This window comes from Alligator mississippiensis, chromosome 1 (genome assembly GCF_030867095.1).
Source record: "Alligator mississippiensis isolate rAllMis1 chromosome 1, rAllMis1, whole genome shotgun sequence".
NCBI lineage: Eukaryota > Metazoa > Chordata > Crocodylia > Alligatoridae > Alligator > Alligator mississippiensis.
The window spans coordinates 213,854,767-213,866,781 of NC_081824.1; positions in this window are offsets into that span (position 1 = coordinate 213,854,767).

A 12,015-nucleotide genomic window follows, 5' to 3' on the forward strand; every position below is an offset into this window, starting at 1 on the left:
TGCATGCATAGAGATTATCCCTAAGATACTTGCCATTTACACAAAGTTATTTCAGTATTCCCAGTGCACCTAATTTTCTGATATTTATATATATGCATATATCTTTTATACATATCCCACATATATACGTTTCCCATTGGTGAAGGTGTGTTACAGATTCCCTTCTGTGCCTGATCTGCAGATGATATAAGTGGTTGCAGCTTCCTGGTATGAAGACTTGATTCTTTAGTTCAAGCTATTGCAGCTGATACACTGGGATTGACCTGAAGAGTTAAAAGAACTGGACAACATGGAGGTCATTAAATAGACACCAATATAAAGGTACATAGACATAACTGTGGCAAGTGCTTAGCAATGGTGACTTAATTTTTGTGTTAAAATGAAAAAATATTACCAACAAAATGTACATGACTTCTGCAATGAATATTCCCTTATCAAAATACTATGGTGGTAATACCTCAAATAATACAGCATCACATTTAAACTCTTATTTAAAATACTGTAATAAATGTTAGTTTCCAAGACACATTGTGATATCCTAAGATAAGGATATCACCCACACTTACATGGCTATAATTCTCCCTGCAGTCAATGCAAGTGATGCCCATATAAGTGAAGGAAGAATAGGGTCTACAATGTTCCAAATGACCTGCAACTCAAAGAAGAGGTAATTCTTATGCCCTGGGACCACAGAGACAAATCCCAATCATTACTGACTCTTGAGCTCAATACAAATTTTGCTATTAACTTCAAAGGAAGTTTTGCCATTGACTTTTGTAAAGCAGGGTCAGGCCTGTTATTGATGCTTTCTCTCCCTCACTTTTACTTCATTATGTTCTCCCTCTCAGAAGCTCTCTGAATGTCAGCCTTGCTCTTTGTAAAATACTCTGTGAATATAACAAAATTGCTGCATCAAAAAGCATGGCGTTCTTTTTGCTCTCTCTCTTTGTAAATCATGCTCTAGATAATTCATGAGATGCATCTTAGAGATATCTTTTGCCCATCCAGCATGCAAACTTTGTTGTGCTTTTTATGAAATGGTCTCATGTGTCCAGACAATTTATTGACTAGGAGAATTTTAATGACAGGTCTTATTTCCATTTTTCACGTTGTTCCTTTTACTTTCCCATTCTACAATATGGGATTCCTTTTAACACAGGTCAAAGCAATAAGTAGATCATGTTCCTTTACTTGGTGGGATTTAAAGGATTATCCTTTTCTATATTTCTTAATAAATACAACTCAACAGTAATGTGCCCTTTCCTACCTGTTGCCTTCTTTAGGAGCTAGCTTGTTGATTATAGCACAGATTAACCACACATAGTAAGCAGAGAGGATCAGCCAAGCATAGCTGAAAAGATTGTTGCAAAAAGGAACAGGGGAGAGGGAAGTCAGAAGGAAGCCAGGAGAGAAAGCAAAGAGGTTAGTGATTTGAAGATCACAAAAGGAATGGTAGGAGATTGGAAAATAGGAGACACTAAAAAAGACCACATAGTGCTCATTGAATGAGAAGTCAAATAGGCAGGCATCAAAATGAAGGGAAAAGAAAGCTAGGGGTCCAGGTAAAGCAGATAAGAATCTACTTAGGGAAAGATAATGGAGTGGATTTCAAAGGAACAGACATTATGGGAGGGCAAATGAGAAAAAGGGTAGGGGATGACTAGACTGGAAGGTTAAAACAACTGGGAAAGTTAAGAACTATGAGAAAGGCAAGTAACTGGGAGAGTGCCTGGTATAGGGAAATCAAAATGGAGAAAAGATTGAGGGGGGGGGAAATGGTGTAATCCAAGTGATCTTCTTAGAGAAGGGTAATTAGAGAAAGGTTGGAGGGAGCTGGAACAAAAGGGAAGGGAAATGAAACTAGCTTGGAGGTGAGCAGTTATAAAGGACCAGGGCATGGACAATCAGGTTAGGTCACCTGCTTAATTAGGGAGGGTCCAGAGGCTGGGACAAGGGTCAAAGAAACCAAAGTCAGAAGCCAAGTTCCAAAGCTGAAGTCAGTGTTGCAGAGCTGACACGAGAGGTAGGTGAATGGTTCCAAGGAGGCCAGAAGCAGAGCACAGCAATTTGTTGCCCACACAGCTTGCTGCTGCCTGCTGTGTGCTTATAAAGGCCTGTGTGTGCTGGGCATAGGTTGTAGCCGCGTTGGTCTAAGGACATAAGCAGACAAGTTTTTTTGGGTAAATCTGATATCTTTTATTAGACCAACTCAAATAGTTGGAAAAATTCTTCTTTCTAAGCTTCCAGGTATAGATTCATAGATGTTTGGATCAGAAGGGACTTTAGCAGATCATCAAGTCTGACCCCCTGCCCTGGGCAGGAAAGAGCGCTGGGTCAGACGACTCCATCCAGGTGCATGTCTAGCCTCCTCTTAAAGACCCCCAAGGTAGGGGAGAGCACCACCTCCCTTGGAAGCCCATTCCAGAGTTTGGTAACTACCGTAAAGAAGTTCTTCCTGATGTTTAACCTAAATCTGCTCTCTGTCAGCTTGTGGCTGTTGTTCCTAGTTACTCCAAGGGGTGCTCTGGTAAACAGAGCATCTCCTATTACTTGCTGTCCCGCCTGATCGTAGGCAGCCACAAGATCATGTCTCAGCCTTCTCTTAAGGAGGTTGAAGAGATCCAGGGCCCTCAATCTCTCCTTGTAGGGCTTTGCCTGCAGACCCCTAACCATACAAGTGGCCCTCCTCTGAAACCTCTCAAGGTTATCCAAATCCCTCTTGAAGTGTGGCATCCAAAACTGGATGCAATACTGCAACTGCGCCTGACCAGTGCCATATGGAGGGGGAGTATCACCTCCCTGGACCTGTTTGTCAAGCACCTGCTAATGCATGATAAAGTGCAGTTAGCTTTACTGATCACTTTGTCATACTGACGACTCATGTTCATCTTGGAGTCAACAGTGACTCCAAGATCCCTTTCCACTGGTGTGCTGCTGAGAAGGTCCTCCCCCAGCCTGTAAGTGAGCTGGTGATTCCTTCTCCCTAGGTGCAGCACCTTGCATTTGTCCTTATTGAATTGCATCCTATTCTGTTCTGCCCACTTTTCCAACCTCTCCAGATCCACCTGGATTTGTTCCCTACCCTCTGGTGTGTTAACTTTACCCCATAACTTGGTATCATCTGCAAATTTGGACAGAGTGCTCTCCACATCCTCATCCAAGTCACTGATGAAGACATTGAACAGCACCGGTCCAAGGTCCAAGACTTGTGGGACTCCACTGCCCACATCCACCACCACTCTCTGGGTGTGACCCCAAGCCAATTTACCATCCACCTGACTGTGTAATCATCTATGTCTCAGCCACTCAGTTTGTCTATGAGCATAAAATGAGATACCGTATCAAAGGTCTTCTTGAAATCCAAGTAGATGGCATCCACCTCGATTCCTGCGTCTAAGCATTTTGTGACCTGGTCATAAAAAGAAACAAGGTTAGTCAGGCAGGATCTACCTGCTATGAATCCATGCCGTTTGCCCTCTAGCATTGGTTTCCCTGCTGGACTCCCACAAATGTGATCCTTAATAATTTTTGAAAGGTTTTCCCAAGGATAGAGGTGAAACTAACTGGTCTATAGTTACCTGGATCCTCCTTCCTCCCCTTCTTGAAAATAGGGACAACATTGGCCCTTTTCCCGTTCTCTGGGACCTGACCTAAGCTCCAGGAGTGCTCAAACAGCCATGCCAATGGATCTGCTATGACACTGGCCAATTCCTTCAGCACTCTTGGATAAAGATCATCCGGGCCTGCTGACTTAAACACATCCAGCCCCTCCTCGTGTCTCTTCACTAAGTCGGTGCTAACAGTTGGTGGGCTGGTTTCCCCTTTATGCCTGTCTATGATCCAATTGGGAGATTTGTCCTGATCTGAGTTCAGGAATAAGAGGCAAAAAACTCATTGAAGAGCTCAGCTTTTTCCCCCTATCTGTCACTAATTGCCCTAGTTTGTCTTGTAGGGGTCCTATGCTACCCCGCGCCTTCTTTTTGCTCCCTATATACCCGAAGGACTTTTTGTTGTTTTTAATGTTTGTTGCCAGCCTAGCCAGCCTAAGTTCCATTTCTGCTTTGGCCTTTCTGACTGCCTCCTTGCAAGTGCAGGCCAAGTAGGTATACTCCACCTTGACAGCTAACTTTCATCAGGCTGAGGAAGCATCTTCAGCTGCTATGTGCTCTTCCTGGATGGAATGAATAGTAAAGAAGCCAGAGGCTGGTGTGCATGCAAGAAAGCCAGTCAGTGCTATGTTTACATCTTGTTGGCACACACCAACTGCAGATGCTTCCTCAGCCTGACAAAGGGTATTTATACCTGAAAGCTTGCAAAGAAATTTTTTCCAACTATTTGTCTTGGTCTAATAAAAGATATCAGATTTACTCAATGAACCTTGCCTGTCTGTTTGTGCTGGGCCCTTACCTATAACCCTGGGGAGTCAGCCATCTAGATGGAGCCTGTGGCTGACACCTCTCCAGCTGGGCCTGGGCTTATTACAGCAGGAAGGCACAGAAGAGAGCAAAAAGTGGAGAGGACTTCTGTGAAGGCTGTACCAAGATTAGGAGAGGGCTCCAGAGGAAAGACAAATGAGCTAAAGTACAAGATGGAGATTCGGAGAGTGCACTGATGACCAGGTCTCTCTTTGTCTCTCTCAGCTTCTCTACTTGACCCATCTGCCATGTCTTGATGTTCATTCAGTGTGTAGGTCATTGGGAGAGGAGGCTTGCTCAGAGTGGGTAGTACCTCTCACAGATGGTTCTCTTTTGGGTCTTCTTGTATGCGGCCTCCCATGGCTTCCTAACAGCTAGCCTGCCCCTAGGCTTGCTATCAATCTTCTTTGAGCTCATTCCAATCCACTCCGCTCCACCTGGTGTCTGCTGTGCCCTTCCCAGCATGGGTCTTCCCTTTGGCTCTTTTTGGTCCTTCTAAAAAGCTTTCACTACCACAACCTTCCTTCCAGCCTACTTCACCTTAATCCAGTTTCTTTCCATTCTGACCTTTCCCTAGGCCTCCTCATAACATCTGGATCCGGGGGTTGACCTTCTCATGCAGTAGCTAAGCTGCTGGGGCACTTCTGCATGTTACCACTGGGATTCTTCCCATATACCACTCTCTTATAGGCCTCCCCCCACCATTTTTCCCTTATTTCTTTGTTATGGGAACCAAAGGGGGCTCTGTTATATATCCCACTCCTGTTTTTCCTGTTTGGGAGGGAGATGGAGCTATGTTTATTTTTCCTACTATCTGCCTCTTCTTTCTTCCTTGAAAAAAAAATCTGTGTTCACATACCATTTTCCAGGCTGGTATTCTATCAAAAAGTGGTATGGTTGTAGACTTAGGTACCAATGTATCAGTCTGGAATTGTCAGTTTTCATTTACTGCAATCTTTTCAGGGAAGTGTGGTCTGTGATTACTGTAAAATGACCTTCTCAGAGGTAATATTGTAGTATTTTGATAGCCCATTAAATGGCCAAGCACTCCTTCTCAATTGTGGAATAAGCTTTCCCATTATTGTATATTGCCTTCTCATGTATACCACGGGGTGCTCAGGGTTTCCTTCTTTCTATGATAAGATTGATGGCTTCCTTTTTTCTATGGCCAGGTTGGAGGTATTTTTTGTGTAACATGAATAGCTTTTTGAAGTCTGGTGCCTTCATTACTATCTCACTATGTATTTCCTTCACCCTTCAGAAGAAATGTTCAAATGCAGCCATCCACTCCACTTTTGTAAGCACTGTTGTTCTCAAAAATCCTGATTGCAGGGCTGTAATCTCTGAAAATCTTGGCACAAAACATATGTATTAACTGGCTAACCCCAAGAACACTGTTACTTGCTTTTCTGCGTTGGGGCCAAAGCATTTTTGGGGAGCCTGGAAGCAGTCTACTGAGCACTATATCTGCCCCCTCCTCACTTAAACCCCAAGATAACATGTCCCCTCCTTCCCTATGAGATATTTTACTGTGTTTGCTCATGGGGCGCTTGTACATGTGCTGGGGGTTTAGTTCTCCCTAAATTAAAACAGTGGGTTTTTAATTGTGTCTATTAAAAACCCACCGTTTCAATTTAGGGACTTCCAACAGGGTGTGCTCTGTTACTTACAGAGGCACGGGCAGCAGCATGGCAGCCTGCAGCTGGTGGCAATCTCCAGTTAGGTACGACTGCCTGACTGGGAACAGGGCCTGGCTGTTCCCTATAAGAGTAGGTCCCTGGCCAGCAAAGCCAGCTGTCTGTTGGCAGCAGCCAGGAGAACACCACCAAGCTGGAGCTGCTGCTCATGACACCTTGGAGGTAAGAGCAGGAGCTATGGGGATGATTGGAGGCTCCTGGTCCTGGGGCATGATCTAAAACTATACCCTGCTGCAGCTGGATGGTGTGGTGAGACTGCTGGTGGCAGGGCAGTCTCCAGGAAATGCTTCACCTGGGGCCTCCCCAGTGAAGGGTGAGTGTGGGGCACCAGAAAGCCTCAACCCTTGCTGCCTTGCGGGTGACCCCGTGGAGGGGAAAGGCTAGGGGAGCACACCCCAAAGGACAGAGCAAGGTCCCTGACTCACTGCAAGTTCTGAGGTGGGGTCCTTGCCAGGTGAAGGGGCCAGAGACAGTGCCCAGACTCGCAGTGAGATCTGAGGCTGCACATAGGAGCTGCGTGTGAGACTCCAGGGGGATGGGGCTCTGAGCCTATGAGTGAAGCTCCTGGGGCAAGGGGATAAAGGTTTGTGAGTCCAGCGTAGGGCAGGAGATAAGGCCCAGTGCCCCAGTAGGGCAGGGGAGTGGGGCTTGGAGCCCTGAAGGGAAATGGGGCTTGGAGCCCAGAGTTGTTAGGGGATTGGAGCCCAACGTTGGGATGGAGCTTGGAGCCCTGAAGGGCTAAGTGCTGGGAGCCCTGAGTGAAGAACAACAGAGAGCCTGGTGAGAAGGCACTGGGACCACCATCTCCAGTGAAGACTGAGAGTCCTGTGTGAGACTCTGGAGCTCGGGTCCCAGTGTGCGACGCTGGCAGAACATGGATGCCATCTGCGAGGTATGGGACACGGTACAGGAGTAGTCAGAGCCGTGTGTATCAGTCTTTGGCATCAAAGCAAGTAAATGGGCAGCCTCCTGCCTTGTTAAGATCTATTGATCATTATCATCAAGGCGTAGCAGACGAGGTAGGCAGGCGGTTTGCCCAGAGACAAGTGGGTGGGCCTACGTTTAGACCAGCCCTGGGATGCCCACTTGTTACAGAGGCCTGATCCTTTTTATGTTTTTCCTGGAGCCCGTCTGCCAGAGGGCCCTGAGCTGCAGGGGACCCAGTCATTCCCTCAGCAGCACCCCTGGGCGGCACTTGCTCACTAGCACCCTGCTGGGGTGGCCCCAGGGGTGCTGCCACAATGGAGGGACACACCAGCCCCAGCCCCCCCTGCAGTTCAGGGGCTGTACAACCTGGCAGCAGCTCATGTGGGTAGGCTCCACTGAGAGCGAAAAAAAAAAGGAAAAAGCAGCAAAGGGCCTAATCTTTTTTTTTTTTTTTTTTCCTCCCAGAGCCTGCCTACATCTCCTGCAGCCAGGGGGTAAGCTGCTGGCAGGCCGAGTGGTGCCTGAGCTGTGGGGCCCCGGGTTCTTCCCTCCACAGTGGTGATGCCCCCTGGGATCACCTGGGCAGGGTGCCAGCGGGCAGGTACCGCCCAGAGGGCGCTACCACCACAGAGGGAAGGACCAGGGGCCACCACACCTCGGGTCACTTGACCCGTCAGCAGCTCACCCCCTGGACACAGGAGATGCAGGAAGGCTCCACTGAAGAGAAAAGAAAAAAGTGGGCCCCTTGCCCTTTTTTTTTCATTTTCTCCTTAGCGGAGCCTGCCCACACAAGCTGCTGCTGGGTCACAGCATCTGGGCTGCGGGGGATCCTGGTGCTTCCCTCCATGGAGGTGGCACCCCCCCAGAGCCACCCAGGCAGGATGCCAGCAGGTGAGTGCTACCCCAGCTCACAGGCCTCACCCAGCCCGATCCAACAGTGCATGGGGCGCTGGAAGCCTGGGCGTGCTCAGGGAATCTCAGGTTTGGTGGGTTTCCAGCACTGTCCCTGCTGCCTGCCACATGGGACCACCGCCCACCTACCTCTTCTGCCGTGCCTTGATGATAATGATTGATAGACCTTAATAAGGCTGGGCGGCTTGCCCCTGGGGCAGTGCAGAAGGGCAGCTGTGCATGCTGGCGGCCAGAGAAGGTGGTGGGGATGGTATACAGGACGCTGGAAGCCTGCTAAGCCCAAGCTTCCCCTAGCACGCCTGGGCTTCCAGCACCCGGTACACCACTGCGGTTTATGTAGCAAGCTAAATTGTATCAGCTGTGTTTTACTTTGCTATGTAAAAAAGGCAGTTAAATCGAAATACGCTGCTGCATGTGTACACTGTGATAAGATTTAATTGCAATATGCTGCAGCACATGTACACTGTTAGCTATTAAATCGCTAAAAAGGGAAATTTAACCACTAAAAGAGGCAATTTAGTCACATGTACAAGGGCCCTTTGTCATGTGTAGAAATGCCCACGGAGCCTGCATCCTTCTGCAGCAAGAGCTTTACTTGGCTCCCCTCTGCTACTGGAGCACTTCTGCCCCTTGCTGCTGTGGCCCTTCCCTTAACCCTGCTACAGGCAGGGTCTCCCAGTCTGCAGTGTCCCTCTTAAAGGGCCTTCCCCCTCTTTCCTTTCCTTCTAATAGGGACAAAATGGAGCCTGTTACAGAGATGAGGTGAGGTTTTGTGAGTGGTAAAAGGTAGGCCTGAGAAAGCTTGTGCTTAGAGAACCAGAGATAGAAGGGGAAGTGGCAAGGAAGCATGCAGAAGAGTAAAAGTAGTGAGTGAAGGTAAGGCCAGAAGATCGATGTGGGAGTTCTGATGGGAGGCAAAAACAGGGCAGTAAAGAGATTGCTGTTTGGAGGTGCTTCAACGCTCTGTAGTGAGAAGCAGCCTACTGAGACACAGAGGGGAAATTCCCATTATCAATGCAAGATTCAGTGCTGCAGGAGTTACAAAAGCATGGCCTGGCACATCTGGAGGGGCATGGAAATTGGCAAAAGAGCAGATGTTAGTGTTGACAAGGAATGATGAGTATACACCGCCTTCATAATGTCTTTCAGCTGTCTGCCACTGTCACAGTGTTTTGGAGTGAGCAAAGTAAATTGGTATAACAGGAAGAAAGCAAAATATGGAGCCCAGATGGCAAAAGGAGAAGAAGCACATCACATCGCTAGAGGCACAACGTACAGACGAAATGTAAAGATGTGGAAGTTGAAAGCAAATTTTGACAATATGATCCTAATGTAAGTGGCTACTACTATGGACCATGGAAAAGTCAGCAGCTGAAGGTCAAGAAGAAACTGTAAGGAAACCTAAATGGGAAGGAAATGGGGACATGTCAGAAGCAACTGATAGAACAGAGCTGTATCCAGTCTTTAACTTCAACAGGTGCATCTGCGTATGTACCTTGCTAGAACAAGAACCAAAAAATATGAGAATTCTTCAGATGTGCACTGAAATTTTTTTCCCACTTTTTCTCTGAGAGATAAAATTCTTACTCAGACACAAGTCTGCAGGAGCTAAGGACTAAAAGCATACTGTCAGAAGCACTCAGCACCCTGTCAGCATGGGACCTTACATACAGAAATCTCTTTGGGGGTCTATGGAAGTTCAGGACGCCTTACACCAAGCAAAATTGTGGCATTAACTAGAGATGCCCAAAAGTATATTTTCTTTTAACTCTTTTTTGAAGAGTAGGCTGCAAACAGGCTTGAATCTTTTACAAGTGTCCATTCTGATTGAACAAGAGAATCAAGGATATATTACTGAGGTTATATATGGACAATTAGCATTAGAATTTAAGTGGAAATAATCTCAACCAAACTATTGTCTTTGCCTAAGGAAAAGTGTTTAATAGAAGGCTAATTTATACTGGAAGTTGTTAAATAAAAAGCTCCAGGTGGAATTTTTAAAGTGATCAGCTGTGCAGATTTACTGGGCCACATGAATCATAATAATATAACTCCCATATACTAGATCATACCATAGATCCATCTTGGCCTGTATCCTTGGTCACACAGTGGCAGAGAATAGATGCTGAAAGGGGGAGTGAACAGGGTGGCCATTTATAGACATTACATTTTTTTTCTAGGTTTAATCTAGACTACAGCTGTTACTATATACACATAGATGTCTGTAGTCTGAATTAAAATTGGCTCTAGTTTGAAGACTAGGGCAGTCCAAACAAGGCAATTTAAACTGTTGTAATTAACATATATACATGGCAAGTACCTAAGGCTTGCTGTTGCTCATGCCTACCACCAGGTGTAGCAAGTGAGCACAGTTTTCTCCCCCTGATGGTGAGTGGTGGGCAGTAGTAGTAGGTTAGTGAGGCATGGTTTCCATTTGACAAAGCTATTTTGATTCCTCCCCAGCAAGTCATGTTCATTCATGTGCTGAACAGTTCTTCTTCTTCTTATTATTATTATTACTTCTTCTCCTTTGTGGAATAATTTATTATTATTATCCCTTATGGAACTTCTCTGAAGTCAAATTAAGTCAGTGTAGTTATACCCAGGGTGAATTTGACCCGTTCTGTCTCTCCAGAGGTATCTAACATAGCTTACCCCTACAGCTTCATCTTATTTCTAGATTCTTATTGTTCTGGGCAAGGGTTATATTGACAATGCAGAGTGGCAAGAATCCAAACTAAAGAAAACATTAATAAAATATTCATGCTGCTTCCAGATGATTTTTTGCCGGGCCTTTCAATGTCTAGTACTTGTGTCCTTGAAATACTGAAAATTCAAGTAACAGAACCATCGAAGCATAACTCTCCTTTCCCTGTAACTCATTTCATGCTACCTTCAGTGTACTGTATGCAAAAATGCCACTTTATCTTAAAGCAGGCTTCATTTAAACTGCTTCATCCAAGGCCACCAAATTGTCCTTTTAGAAGTCTTAAAAACCAATCTGCCCCTTAGACACCATAATTCCTGAAAATTTACACTCGTTATATCAAATGGGTATCATACTTCAGATAAGAGAAATGACCCAGGACTTAAGACTTGTGGATTTTTCTTCCATTTATACTGCTTGACTGGATTGATGTTATTAAGATGAAGAGTTTGGCTGAACTACTGTTTTTCGTCCAGGCTCCCTCGGGCAGACTCATTTGTGTTAGTTTTTGTGCTTTAGATCAGGTTGTTGGCAACATATTACATTTTTCTGGGAGAAAGAGGCATCGTGAATCACTGGAGTATAAACCCCACATCTCTCTGTGCTCTGACTGCCAAATCTTAGAAGGTATTATTGGGCTGGGAGACAAACTTACACAATACACTTCTGTCTTTTCTCTTAAAATACTACTTTAACATCCTTCTTGTATAGCAATATAATCACTGCTAAGGTCTGGTTGCTAGGAAAGTTACCAGTCTTCTGTGAAACAGTTACTAATATAAAGAAGATAAAAAAGCCTAAATCTCATTTGCTGTAATATTTATCAGTGCCATAGTTCTGTAAGGACAGCACTTCCTTTCTATATGTGCTTCTCTAATGGTACTCTTATGATCTGTATGTCTTTATCCCAGATTTGCCTCATCTTCCAGGGGTCACCATTGTAATACTGAGAAGAGGCTTGTATATTTTATCTAGGTTATTTTCTGTGTGACATGAATCTTCCTTTGATCACTTACCATACCATAAGAGTGCAAATGAAGTTTCTGGGAAGCAATATGATGATTACTGGAAAGGAAATAATTTAATCAGTAAAGAGGAGGAGGCTTAAATACATTTACGTGTGTGTGTGTGTGTGTGTGTGTGTGTGTGTGTGTGTACATATCAAATGTGTATGCGTGTGTGCACGTACATGCACACACAAACATATATATGTAGTTGAAGCATTCAAAAGGAGGGTTTGTCAAAAGGTATACAAGATATGAGTACACTCATTCTAGCAGACTGACTATAGATGCTTAAGGCTAGTTCAAAAAGTAATGTCTCTGGGTTTTGGGGCTTCACCTTAACAAAGACTCTC